The following is a 13,096-nucleotide window of genomic DNA, read 5'->3' as shown; positions in this document are numbered from 1 at the left end:
TATATATGCAAGGAGATTTTTATATTTATATATATATATATATATATATATATATATATATATATATATAGATAGATAGATAGATAGATAAATACATGCCCTTTTTTCAAATCAGGACCTCCGTAAGGTTGCACGTCAAAGTGTCTGGGAAACCACAGGCCTGACCTGCCATTGGCCAATTTTTTGCATTTTTTGTTAAAACTATAAAAACAGCACAAAAGCCATACTTTACAGATAGGCCTATACCATCAAATTCAACGTGATCAATTTCTTGACTGTAATGAACGCAGGAGACTTATATTTACATTTACTTTTATTCACTTAACAGATGCTTTTCTCCAAAGCGACTTACAAATAAGGACTTCGGCAAGATGCTTTGGGCAGGTCATCTTTAAGCAATGCACCTTCCTAATTTCACCCACCTGCAGTAACTGAGTGAAAGCTGGGTCACACCACTCTGATGTCATGTGTGAGAATGGTATCCCGATTCACAATCATCCCTGGCACTTGAGAAAAACCCATGAATTGCAATTTGTTAAGTCAGAGCATAAAAATAACACAGAAAATGCGATCATTTGACTGAAAAACAAACATGCAGTACAGATGTGGATGAGTCATTGGCAAGAGTTTTTCTGTGTGTTGTGAGGGCAGGAGTATGATGGAGGGTGGGGGTGTGGAGCGAGAAGTGAAGAGAAAGAGCTGGATTGGAAGTCGTAGTGAAGGACACTAAATCTCGGCTCATTCAGCCTGGTGATTAGCATAGCTCCTCACTGGATCAATAACCTCATTGAGTCAGTCTGTCTCCTGCATCAGGAGTGATGGCAGCACAGTGCAGACTCTCCTTTGTAACTCTATTCACATGGCAACTGTTCGTTCGCCACATATTCTCTCCCTTTACGACATCCCTCTGTTTCTGTTTGCACACTTTACTACATACTAGTAGCTATGAAGAAAATAAACCCAAAAGTTCTTCAGATTACTAGAACGTGTGCTATTAATTGCCTTTTTACAGTAGCAAATTCAACTCAAAGCAAATTCAAGTGTGAAATCTGTCAGAGGTGCATACTTTTTATTCAAAAAGGCTGGAATTGATTTGCAGAAAACTCTGTGGGCAAGACAAGGAACTGCTTATGTTACAATTTACTCAGAGCATGACTTTATCAACCTTTAACTAATTCTAATTTAACAAGAGTATAGAAACTTGGTCAAGCTCCAAAAAAATCCTACATCGAGACAAATCGATGAAGCGAAGAAAGTTTTAAGAAAAGAGAAACCCCAGATCCATGAGCAATGAGGAAAGACATGAACCTTTGATGACAAGGACTTTTTTGTCATGGAGAAGGCTTAAGTTTAAAATATTCTGGGTGGCTGTGAAAGGGGGATTGACCACTGACCTGATCCCTACAGCACTTCGGTTCTAGGGTTAATAGGGGATAAAGATTAGCTTCGTTCCCGTCTCATCCACCTACCCTCCAATCCCAAATCAGCCACACAATGACACCTGCCAATAGGGACAGAGCCCGGTTCCTTTGATATCCCTCATCTTCTCTGCTCCAAGTGGCCAGAGCAAAGCTCCATGGAGGTTATACTCCACCACGCTGGGGAAAGAGCTCTCAAAGAGTCATTTGGGAAGGAGATGACAGGCACTCTACCAGAACATGAAATCAGTTTTCAAAGGCAAGCATGAGCAAAGCTGTCCATTGGAACAGCCGTTTTCAAACTTGAGCGAGATACGTTTAATTGAGGCAGATTTCACAAAGTGTGTGCTTACCCAGTGTAAAGTCGGTGGGGCAATTATACTTTTGTTCCTGCCCTGATGAGAATAGCTCTGCTCCAAAAGAGTTTATCTTTAAAGATTTCACTGGATACTCAATAAATTAAAAACCAATATTTAAATCGCTTGAAGTTGTGAACGAGAAAGTTGGGTTCCTCTAAGATGTGTGAGGTGATGGCTCGTGGGATATGATTTCCAGCCAAGCCTTCCAACCTCATAGCAAACTTTAATCATATCCGCAGCTTGCAAAATGCAGAGCTGTGGCACACGATAGCCAAACCAATAGGTTTTTCTTCCGTTACGAAGACCACAGGATTACCACAAGACTGCTTTAATCAAGCTGGCCAAAATCTGGCCACTATAATCTGTTAGAGCATTTAAAGAGGAAATAAAATCATGGCTCCAATCTCCAATATTGATCATGGATGAAGAGATACACCTTAACTTCTAGTGGTTCCACCACATGCCATGTTTAAGGAATAACTACGTCACAGTAACCTGCTGTTTTTCACTATTTCTTTTAAAACCACAAATTCCATACATATACATCATGTTCAGAATGTTAACAACACCAGGAATTGTGTAAAATATAACCGAGAATGATAACTTTGGGGAATAGAATGTCTGGTCCCTTTTTTTTTTATTGCAAAAATGATTGCAAAATGTCTATGTATATTTCACAACTAAAAGTACCCAATGTCTCCCTTCGCTGTGTTCAATGACTGCCCTCCCACATAGAATTACATCTTTTTCAGCATGGGTCTCTCTTTTCCTCATCATTGCCATTGTCTGGCAATGTGTATATTGCTGTAGGAAGCTATATGGCTAATGACGAACCCGCCACTGCTGTCCATTAATCAGCAACTGAGGAAATTCCTCACACTCCTTCTGCACTGACTTGGTGACAAATTGCTGCTGTTACTGTGGTTTGTGACAGAGGACCAGAGGACGTGCTACGGCTGCTCTCAGACACAATGTAGAATTGAATGAGCTCATTATGTCATTAACATTAAACACTTGCAGAACAAGTGGTGTTTTGAGAGTTTTTAAGAATTTAGACAAGACAGATGGAACGCATGCAGACGTTGTTTTATTGTACTGCACGTCGTCAGAAATACTCTCTGGCTTGAAATTGATGAAATATTTAAGACTAGATGATGGGCCATGCAAATAATCACAGTAAAGAGTATGTTGACTCACCACTTCTGCCTTGGCTTCAGAGTGCTCGGCTTGTGCAATGTGCAACTGCCATACCAGATCCTGTCCTGAAACAGACAAACCCGAGAGGAAATTCACATACGAATATGTTAACAGTTTGCCTGCTTCAGTGAACAGTTTCCACAGTGTTGATCATTCCTCGTTTTAGTACACACCCATCAGGTTTTTTTTGTATGATTTTTGATTTTCGGGAACAAAAATTTACATTTAATTACCCACAGTTGAAGGAAATAAAATAAAGACAAGCATTAAAGCAAGATACCAGATGTGATACCATGTAATTTAGTGACATTTATTGTGCATCAGTCTGGTGTGTACTATTTCCTCTCTTTTTTAACGCATAAGCTAAAACATTGAAGTCCCTGACAGAAGTATAAGAGTATAAGTATATATTTTGCAAACTTACCCTTAGGGAAAAAATGTTCAACTGATGTCCGTCTTTGGAGGAGCGGATTCAGGTACTTAAAGGATCTGTAAAATGAAGTGGTAAATATAACTTATAATATAAATATAGTGAGAGAATGCTAGGTATATTAAACATGTTTTTATAAAACTTTAAAAAAAGAGTTCAGATAAGAAATTCAGAAGCACCTTCTGGGTTCAAATTCATAAGTGCACAAGTATCTGAGTTTTTTTTTTTTTTCTTTAAATGGTTTTTTTTTTTTTTTAAAGCTGGTTTACATGGATGTATCAGAATTTAAAGAAAATTCTGCCTGATAAAGAGCATACAAAGTGAAGTGAAGTGAAGTAATGTATAAGGCAAACTTCACATTAAGTGCTCTCAGTTTTGCTGACGCTAACAGATCAGTACAAATAAGGTGTCATGTTATAACATATGCCTGTCTTTTGTTAAGAAATGTGCACACACAAACTTGTGGCACAGAACACATAAACATAGATGTTTTCTTAACCAAGTGGCCCAGATACCCATGCGATTTGTTTTTTTTCTCTCAGAATTCCATTGACCCTGTAGGCAACCAGCGACTGCTGGGTCCTGAGGAATGTGCTCTCAGAACTGTACAAAGAGGCAGGAGAGCATTGCTGCAAACAAAAACTGCCAAGTGCCATTACAGTGACTGGCTGAGTTCAGAGACCTCTGCTGAGAAACACTTCTACTAAGTATTACGAAAAAGGCCATGAGGACAAGACTAAGAATTGATATGCTCCCTCTATACTAGTGGTGTATTTGTATAGTTTTGAGAGACACTAATTCACAAGGTTATGTTTGTGAGGACAATATTACTCATATATATTTTTGATCCGAGGCATTTTTTGTGTAAATAAACACTGGAAGATAAATTAAATTTAACTTGCAATTGCCACATAATTATCTTGGCAAAACATTGTTAATGTTTATGTTAATGTTCCATTCGTTTCAAATAGCCTCTGACTTTACTTTAATATCCCAACACCTCTGAACTGTGAAGGCTCGCAATTTAAATCACATAAAATGCTCTAGAAATGCTATTAGTATGTGTGACCTCAGCATCAAGGGTTTACACAATGTCTCTAAATACTATTAAATTATATATACACACTCCATCATCACTAATAATGCCAATGTCTGATATTTACTCGAAGCGCTGCACTAAGTCAAGATAAACTATTTCAAATCAAGCACAGGAATACCTCCACAGTCCCATACCATGCTCTGAATATGAAAAGAAGACATTATGCTAACAAGTCAGATTACTGTACACAATAATTTTTATCTTTAAAGTAAATACCATTCCTGTGTTGGGGGGAAAGTCATTGCAATATTTTTGACAGAGGCCAAATGCCTCTTATCTGTGTTAGTCAAGCAATTCAAGGCTTCCGAACAAAGATGGGTCTTCAAACTCCTTCTATTCATCACTGGACGTGTAATTACCCCCGGTTCGCAGTCTAGACGTTACCGCTTTCAGAGTATTTAAGACCCCTTTTGCAACACGCATGCCGCTTGCGCCCGGCCCTGCGTTAAATCTGCACCAGATAAATTAGCAAAGAATGCAATAAAAAAAGAGCACAATGAAAAGAACTTTATCCTTCCCGCTGCTAAATGAGATTTCTTTGAAATGCAGATCAGTGGCGCTAGATTAGTGAATTTTAGCTGCTGTCAACATCATAACAAAATACAAATGCGATTGTTCGCCCAGTTCTTATCTCCTTGCTTCCATCTGCTGCCTCGTTATTTACTCTCCTTGATTTACTATGCAGATCTAAATAAGACGCATCAAAAGGAGGGCTTACAGCACAATAGCTTCTTAAGCTTCTACATCAAGGTATTTGAGAGCACCGTCACATGAAAAGCCAGCCCATCAAAGGCCCATCCCTAATGAACTTCCATATCAGAGAGGGGTGTGTGGCGCTCCAAAGCAGCAAAGAGAGGGAAAGACGCTAAATCAGAGGAGGCAAATGGAGGCAGGAGACTTCCATGGCCCAGGGAGATTAACACCCTGCAGAGACCCTCACTGAAGCCCCAGACAGACCTGGCCAAGCCAGGCATCAGCATGGCCTCCTGTCTAGCACACCTCTCTATTCCACATTATCCATGAAATAAAAACCCTTGTGTAGGACAGAGTGTGCTCGAGAGTACACTGAATCAGGCCTGAAGGCAAGAGTGCTGCATGTAAGTAATAAAACGCAAACCAGCGCCCAGGACAGACATGGACAACTCGACTCTTGGACACAATGAGTAATCACAGGGAAACACGTTATTTCCCTGCATGTACATTGCACGGGACACAAGAGTTCAGGAGAAGCTTGATTCTCATTGCGGTGCCACAATGACGGTAATCTTCAAAGCTCAGCCGTAATATTTGGGGAATAACCTCTAATTTCACGCCATATTTGTTGCATCCTGCGTACACAGACAGGATTACAACTCAAATCCAACAACTGACACAGGCGGAGGAAGGGGGTGGAGGGGGGGATACATGAGTGTTTGAAGATATCTTCTGATGCTGTGAGCTCTGGTTTGAGGTAAGAGAATCAGTTTAGTTGGGGCAATTAGTCCCGGAGGCAGAGCAGATGCAGCACTGGCACATGTGCCTCGGAGCAGGGCCATGGAAGCCCACCAGATGATAAGAGGGGAATAGTGAGAGTGGAAGCAAGGGGCACAGGGTATGAAGTGCACAATGTGTGGCAGGCACTCATGTAGCAGCTTCTGGGTCTGTTCCAGCTCCCTAATTCCCCAGTCCTCAGATAAAAAGAGCAGGGAAACTGTGCTGCCTTCTCCTATGGCGTGTGCATCAGAAGTTGCAGAAAAGGACTTTTCACACCGGAATGAAACAATGACATTAAAATTAAGCTATATCCTGTTGGCCAAGCCACTGTTACACAAGCCACTGTTATCCTTTCTGTGTCTCTTTGCCTTCCCCTCTCCGTCTCTCCTTTTTCCTCTCTCTCTACACGATGCCAAGTGGGCTCAGTGCCAGTCACATTTGCAACCACGAGGGACTGTTGCCTTTTTTCTTGTTTAATGAAATGACAAAACAACAGATTTACATATGGAGAAACAGGTGTTGTAACAGGTTTGACTCCTCTTGACCTAAACTGTGTTGAGGGGGAAGAAAGAAAAAAAAAAACAAAACAAAACAAAAAAAAGTTTATTAGCAACAGCTGCCTAGAGGATATTTAGGCTCTGATGAGCATTCAAGTCTTCACCATCTGCCCTGCTGGTTGCCAGGAGTGACAATCTAAATTAAAACCCACTCATCAAATATCGTAAAAATAAACCATTGTATTGCTGGGGCCATATGCTGTGAGTGGACCTATCAAAGACAAAACCCTCTCAGGTACATGATCAGAGTATAATTAACCTCTAGAAATGAGCATGTGTGCCTCTGAATATGGCACACAAGCTGACTGAAGATGTCCCTGTGCAGAAAACAATGGCTTCTGTGTTATCCATACACACATTCCTGCAAGGCCCAGCGTGTATACTCCGGAGTGTGTGTCGAAAAGAGGATGTCATTTCTAGAGGTTTTGAGAATTAACACAGACTCTGAAGCAGTTGCTGCAGGCATCTTGAGGAGCGTACTTTTCTGCAGCTTCATGTCAGTGGACTAGGGAACAATTACAAAATTCTCTGTAGTATCAAACACTTGTCACTTTGATACACGTTATTTCAGTAGGTTACAACATATATCAAGTTCTATCTGTAGCTCGTCATAAAGGAACATTTAAAAATAGTGTTTTCCATGAATCATTAATATAACTAATAAATGCAAGAAAATACAAGTACAAGCAAAAAAAAAAAAGTGGTCAAGGAGTCAGAGAGAAAACATTTCTCATGCCCTTCTAAAAGACAAAGCCACCATGGACATGCTTGTTTTCTGTCCTGTTTTTATTTAGAGAGATGCAGGAGGGACAAACCTGAGACAGTCGTGACCCTGCCGCAGTGTTGCAACTTGTTCTCGGGCAATGCCAGCAGAAGGTAGCACCATATGCCCCCAGCCCCGAGCACGATGCTCTTTCTGCAGTCTAATACGCCTGTCACGAGATGTTACCGTCACAAACCCTGCACTTTTAACATTTTCAAATAAACAGATTCCCCCTCCTGCCTAGTCTGCGGAGATTCTGTTTAGAAAAAGGTTGTCACTTGGCTGCACTGGTTTATTATAAATTACACAATGTGTATTCAAATTACAAGCAACACCATGGTGTTTACTCACCGATTAGCCTAAATGTAGAATAAATGGTTCATTAGCACATTTTCAAGATGACCAAACATGGGTTTTTATGACACTATGCATCTAACCGCAGCACCAAACCACACACTGTCAATCAGCACAACAAAAAAGGTCATTTCTTCCTCGGGCACTCTGTCTCTTTTCTCTCAAAGCCGCTCACTGTCTACTATACACTCTGGCCACAGATGAGCATGAACTGAAAATTGTCGACCTTGCCGTTTGACAGAAATGACACATCACCACTGAATGTTTTGTTCTGGCACATTCCTGAAAACAAGCCCTTCTCCTTTACACCATCATGTTGTCACCTTTGAGACGCCTTCACAAACAATCATAAGCAGTACAAGTCATGGTTGATTTCCTTCTAACCAACAGCCGATTTTATGCAAATAAAACATGAAGTATAAAGATACACTGTGAGGAAAAAAAAGGTCCTGAACGTTAGCTTTCTTTAACATGGAAAGGTGACTATAGTGTGTATTTAGAAATTATATACCGTTGAAAATTAGACCTTAAGGACTGTTTTTAGAGTAAAGCTGTAAAGGTAATAGATAGTAAAGTGTAAGTGTACCACCCCAGCAGGAAGGAAGGATACAGTTTAGTGTATCATGTGCCTCATTACTGAAAATAATTTTTTTAATTTTTTTATTTAAGGTTAAGGCATTGCTTCAAGAATTAATTTGTAAAGGATGTTTCTCGACTATCTAATCACTACGTCCAAACAGCAGTTAGACTGTGGAAAGATTTGGGTCATCTGTCCAAACCGCAGTTACTAAGGAGCACGGAGATGGAATTGTTCCCCTACTCTGCCTTTATTCAAACAACACATTGGACACTGAGAGCCTAAACTGCAATCCACATTTAATCCATATCCGCTGACCCCACCCAAGAAGGAAGCTTTTTTTCCTGGCCAGAAGTCAGGGTACGTTTCTGATCGGGCTTAATAGGATGGTGACCCAGAGTGTGACTAAAAAAGCCTCAGCTCTCAGCCTCTTAGTTAGTGAAGCACACAAAATGCACGCCATTACGATGATGTGGATAATTATAGCACGAGGGCCTCTTAACATGCACCACAGTCTTTTATCTAAAGAAGTCAAGCTCTCCTGGGCTGACAGGTAACAGCACATGATCCTGGTAAACAAATACTTTCACACAGCACAGAAGTGCCATTAAAGGCCAGAACTGTCAACACAAATTCCATTTTTACTGGAGGAGGACGGGAGAAAGGAACGAGGTAAAAAAAAAAAAAAAAACTTGATCACCTCTGGTTGCCTTAACTTGCATGGAGGTTGTCATGGAAACATTTCTGTGAAGTTAATGTAGACAGAAACAGGAGGCTTTCAAGCGTAATTTTTTGACCCTGTTTAGGAGATAGCAGGCAGTGCAAAGTTTTCCAAAACAGTGCAACTCCTCGAGGTCAAGCAAGCAGGGAAACTTTACACTTCCACAGACAAAGAAAGCACAGTGTCTCTCGATGCATGGTGATGGATGAAACTACAAACAGTTCAGTCAAACAATTGACTGAATTCAAAGAAAAGAAAATTGCTGTGCTGACGTTTTCAAGCTGAACAAATAAATCGCGGTCATGTGTTGTGTTATTCGAGGTTCAAACAGCGCAGATATGGAGCCATACATTAACCTAGCGCCAGTCAAATCAGGCCTTAATTTTGACAAATGATTATAACTTAACACAATGCATGCGCATTAATGCACAGGGCACGGGCATTTTCATATCAGCTCAACACACGAGCCGGTCGTGATGGATGGCGTAATCTGGGGATGTATGCAAAATGCCAGGGCTGACTGCGAGTTTGGACGCCAGTCACGGGTCAACCCCCGTCAAGCCGTCACTCCAGCACAGGCAGGGCACTGGGACAGAGCTAATTAAAATCACCTGGAGAAAGCTGCGTGAGGCTAACGAAGGGCTGGGCTTCAGATTACACAGCGGGCTTGGAGGCGGTGAGGTGCGCTCTGCCAAATTTTACTACTGCCATTACGGGCGCTTTGAAGAGGCCATGTGTTGAGTGATGAAATGGCGTGAGACACACCTGCACCTCACCTGCACAGCTGCCAGAGTAAACGCAAAAGCTCTCAGCCCCAAATAACACCGAGGTGAAACCCTGAAAACAAATCACAGGTCACCACCAGAGCTGTGCTACTACATACCTTGTTAGCAACTTAATTTTTTTTTCAATTTCTAATTTTTTTTAAATCATCCGCCCTATTGATTTAGGTGCAGATATTCTTTACGCACTGAGATATCGCCATAAAATGAGCCTGTGGTGTAAGAGGAGTGCTGTCCTTTGTATAACCTGCATCATTAACACAAGGATTTAACTTACTATCACTACACATAGTGTGGACTTTCCACCAGGACCATGGGACGGGAAAGAGCAAACACGGTAAGACATTAATAATAATAATAATAATAATAATAACAATAATAATTTGATTTAATATGTACCAACACGAAATTGAACAAGGTTGCAACATAAAGCGAATTGAAAATAGAAATACATTTTCTTCTTTGACTTTTTAAAGAAAGTACAAGAATTCACACAGAAATTAACTAAGCCAAAATACGGCCTAAAAATTACAGAAAGTGATAGACGTTAAAAGGTGATATAACAAATATATATATACAAACAGCAGTTTATTATAATGTAGATAACCATGACATTATTTCATAAGCAATAAGTACAACGCCAGAACAATAGTTATGTATTATAAAGTTGTGTATAAACAATATTATTAGCCTAATATTAGGAATATTACTATTACTATAGAAGCATTCGGTTCATACATTTGTAATGAATTAGTTACAAAACATATTTGAAGCCTACTTACTGAAACATTCTCATCAAGCGGCCATCACAGCAGGACTGTCAGTTAATTTAATTGACCTGATCTACTTTCCTAATTCTCTTCTTTCACTCTTTTCTCCATGGTAACTTAGTCCGCGTGCCTTTTAAAAAAATAATAATAAAATACTTATTTATAAAAACGTAGTTTATACCTAACTTTATAAAGTGGTTTAGGAAGAAAGAAAGCAAAACAAACAACGTCAACAAAGTGAAAGTTATTTAGTGATGAAAATGAAGGCAGTTCAAGGCGGACAGCTGAGCGGAGATTTATCTGGACATGAGCACTTCCCTGTCCTGAATCCTCACACACACCGGACTGGAAGCTCCTTACCAACACAAGCTACCGACCAACGAGCAGCGTGTGTGTATGTGCGTGTGTGTGTGTGTGTGTGTGTGTGTGTGACCAAAACAACAAATAAACACCTTCGACAATAACTACACACGGCGTTCACACAGCACTCCCAGGGACGCGGAGCGGTACACAGAGTGTAAACTGTTTCCCTGAAGTGTTATGAAGTGAAACTAAGAGCGATAAACAGCCAGGAGAGAGAAAAACTTACCAACACACGCGTGTTTCCTCCGCGGGGAGAGGAGAAATGTGCGGAAGTCTCTCTCACACACACAGAAAGAAAACCAGGCAAATGTAGTCTAGGAGTTATATCGTACAGCAGGTTTTAATAATAGTAGTAGTAATAATAATAATAATAATAATAATAATAATAATAAACCCTGAACTACAAGGCGCAGAGTAAATAAAAGCTGTGGGTATTCCTCCGCTCGGAGACGCACGCGCTGCCTCGCGCTCCTCTCTCTCCGCTCAGTGTGCTGCTGTTATTTCTAACGCTAACAGATCCCCCAAACAGCACTACACTCACTGCCGTTATAATGCTCTCACACACACGATGCGATGCGAAGCTGCGCCTTGTTTTTTTTTCCGCGTTACGATTCAACACACCGGGCTTGTATATTCCGCCAGGTCTATTTGGGGGACTAGCTTATTAGAATGCGGCCCCCGGGGGAGGCACGCGCGCGCAGAGTTACATATTGTTGTTTTTTTTTTTTTTTTTTTTTTTTTTTTTTGAGTATTGCGACCCCCGTGTGACGTCACGTCCACCTGCTGTGTGAACAAAACAAGAAGGAAAGTCATTAGAAAGTTGCGTTTGTGGAAGAGCGCTCATTTTGTTCCCCAGCTGAAATCTGAAACCTTATCGTTATAACTCTCAGGACAGGATGGAGATGAGACTGGGAATGAGTACGGCTCACGTTTTCTGCTCAAAAAGTTGCGCCATGAGAGAAAAACAGTAGGCTACAGGCCTGTAATCTATTATAAAATCACAATCAGCTTGCGTTTTTATGGTGTTTTTTTTTTTAACAAGAATTAAAAAATATATATATTTTATTTTTTACATCTGTCAGAGTCAAACGATGAACCTGAACCTGAACCTTATCATCAAACATTGAGCAATCATACAACATTTACTAATGTTACTGTCTCACCGCAGGTCTCCTAAGTCATTTCCCTGGTTAAAGCAACATTTTTAACAATTAAAACAATTAAAAATAGAACCTATCATTATAATCAGTGCACGATATCTTTAATTGCAGTTTCCTGCGTCGCCAAGGCATTTGTAATTTTCCGGTTTTATTAATTGCCTTGTGCATTGAAATATTTAACACCTTTATATATTTAAAAAAAAAAAAAAAAAAACAACAACAACAAAAAAAAAAAACAACAACAACTACTAAGTTTTCCAATCAGACCGACAGCCATGCCACTAATCGCAGGTTAAGTCACCGATGTTGAGATGTTGACCGACATGATAATATGATATAAATTATTCAGGAAGGCATTCTGAATAATGAGCCACCAAAAACAAATTTCTTCACATGCTCATTTTAATAAGAAATCTGACGACACCCGGTGTCAATCTCCACACATCCTTCAGGCTGCCGGTCGCATATGGATCAGATTTATTTCTTACCTAAACTGTAGTCTAATATAAATGTTTTGGGTTGTTGTTATTATTATAGATTGAGGGGGAAAAAACAGAATATTAATGATCAACATTCTCATATGCACATGGTTTTAAATTCACACATATAGGCTATATTCATAGTACAATGTGTCTGAAATGACCAAAAGTATACCTGTAACATGATGTTAAAGAAAACAGCGTGTATGTAGCTTATTTATTAAGATTTAGCCCTGCATTTGATGATTATTAAAAAAAAAAAAAACTAATCGATAACCTATAGGTAATAGAATAAATATTATTTTAGATAGACCACACAGTGTTTTATATTAGATATAACATAATTGAAAAAAAAACCATTGTGAAATGCATAATAGACCACTCTTTCTTGAATAGTTTTGTTTTTTGTTTCTGCATGGCACTTCACTTAAACTAGATAAATAGAGATTACAAAATAGAAAGAAACGCAAAAAGCCATTTTAGATGCATTTTAAGTAAACATGGGTAATACTGATGCTTTTGATCGGATTTCCGTTGATAACAGTTTAGAAATTTACCGAGGACTAGCTGCATTGTAAGAAAATATCTGGTCAC

General features: G+C 39.8%; 1 protein-coding gene across 1 annotated transcript in view; it reads right to left on the bottom strand.

Moving 5' to 3' along the window:
* Positions 1 to 11,585, bottom strand: part of foxp2 (forkhead box P2) — a 95,630-nt gene extending 84,045 nt beyond the window's left edge. The window contains exons 1-3 of the mRNA XM_053650827.1: positions 11,090 to 11,585; positions 3,399 to 3,463; positions 2,975 to 3,039 (exon numbers count right to left, since the gene is read on the bottom strand). The gene's annotated coding sequence lies outside the window, so the exon portion shown is untranslated. The remainder of the gene's footprint in view (positions 1 to 2,974; positions 3,040 to 3,398; positions 3,464 to 11,089) is intronic.
* Between the last annotated feature and the right edge of the window lie 1,511 nt (positions 11,586 to 13,096).

Source organism: Ictalurus furcatus, chromosome 19, assembly GCF_023375685.1.
Source record: "Ictalurus furcatus strain D&B chromosome 19, Billie_1.0, whole genome shotgun sequence".
Classification (NCBI taxonomy): domain Eukaryota; kingdom Metazoa; phylum Chordata; class Actinopteri; order Siluriformes; family Ictaluridae; genus Ictalurus; species Ictalurus furcatus.
Note: the sequence above shows the minus strand (reverse complement) of the source record. Positions and strands in the feature narration are given on the sequence as shown.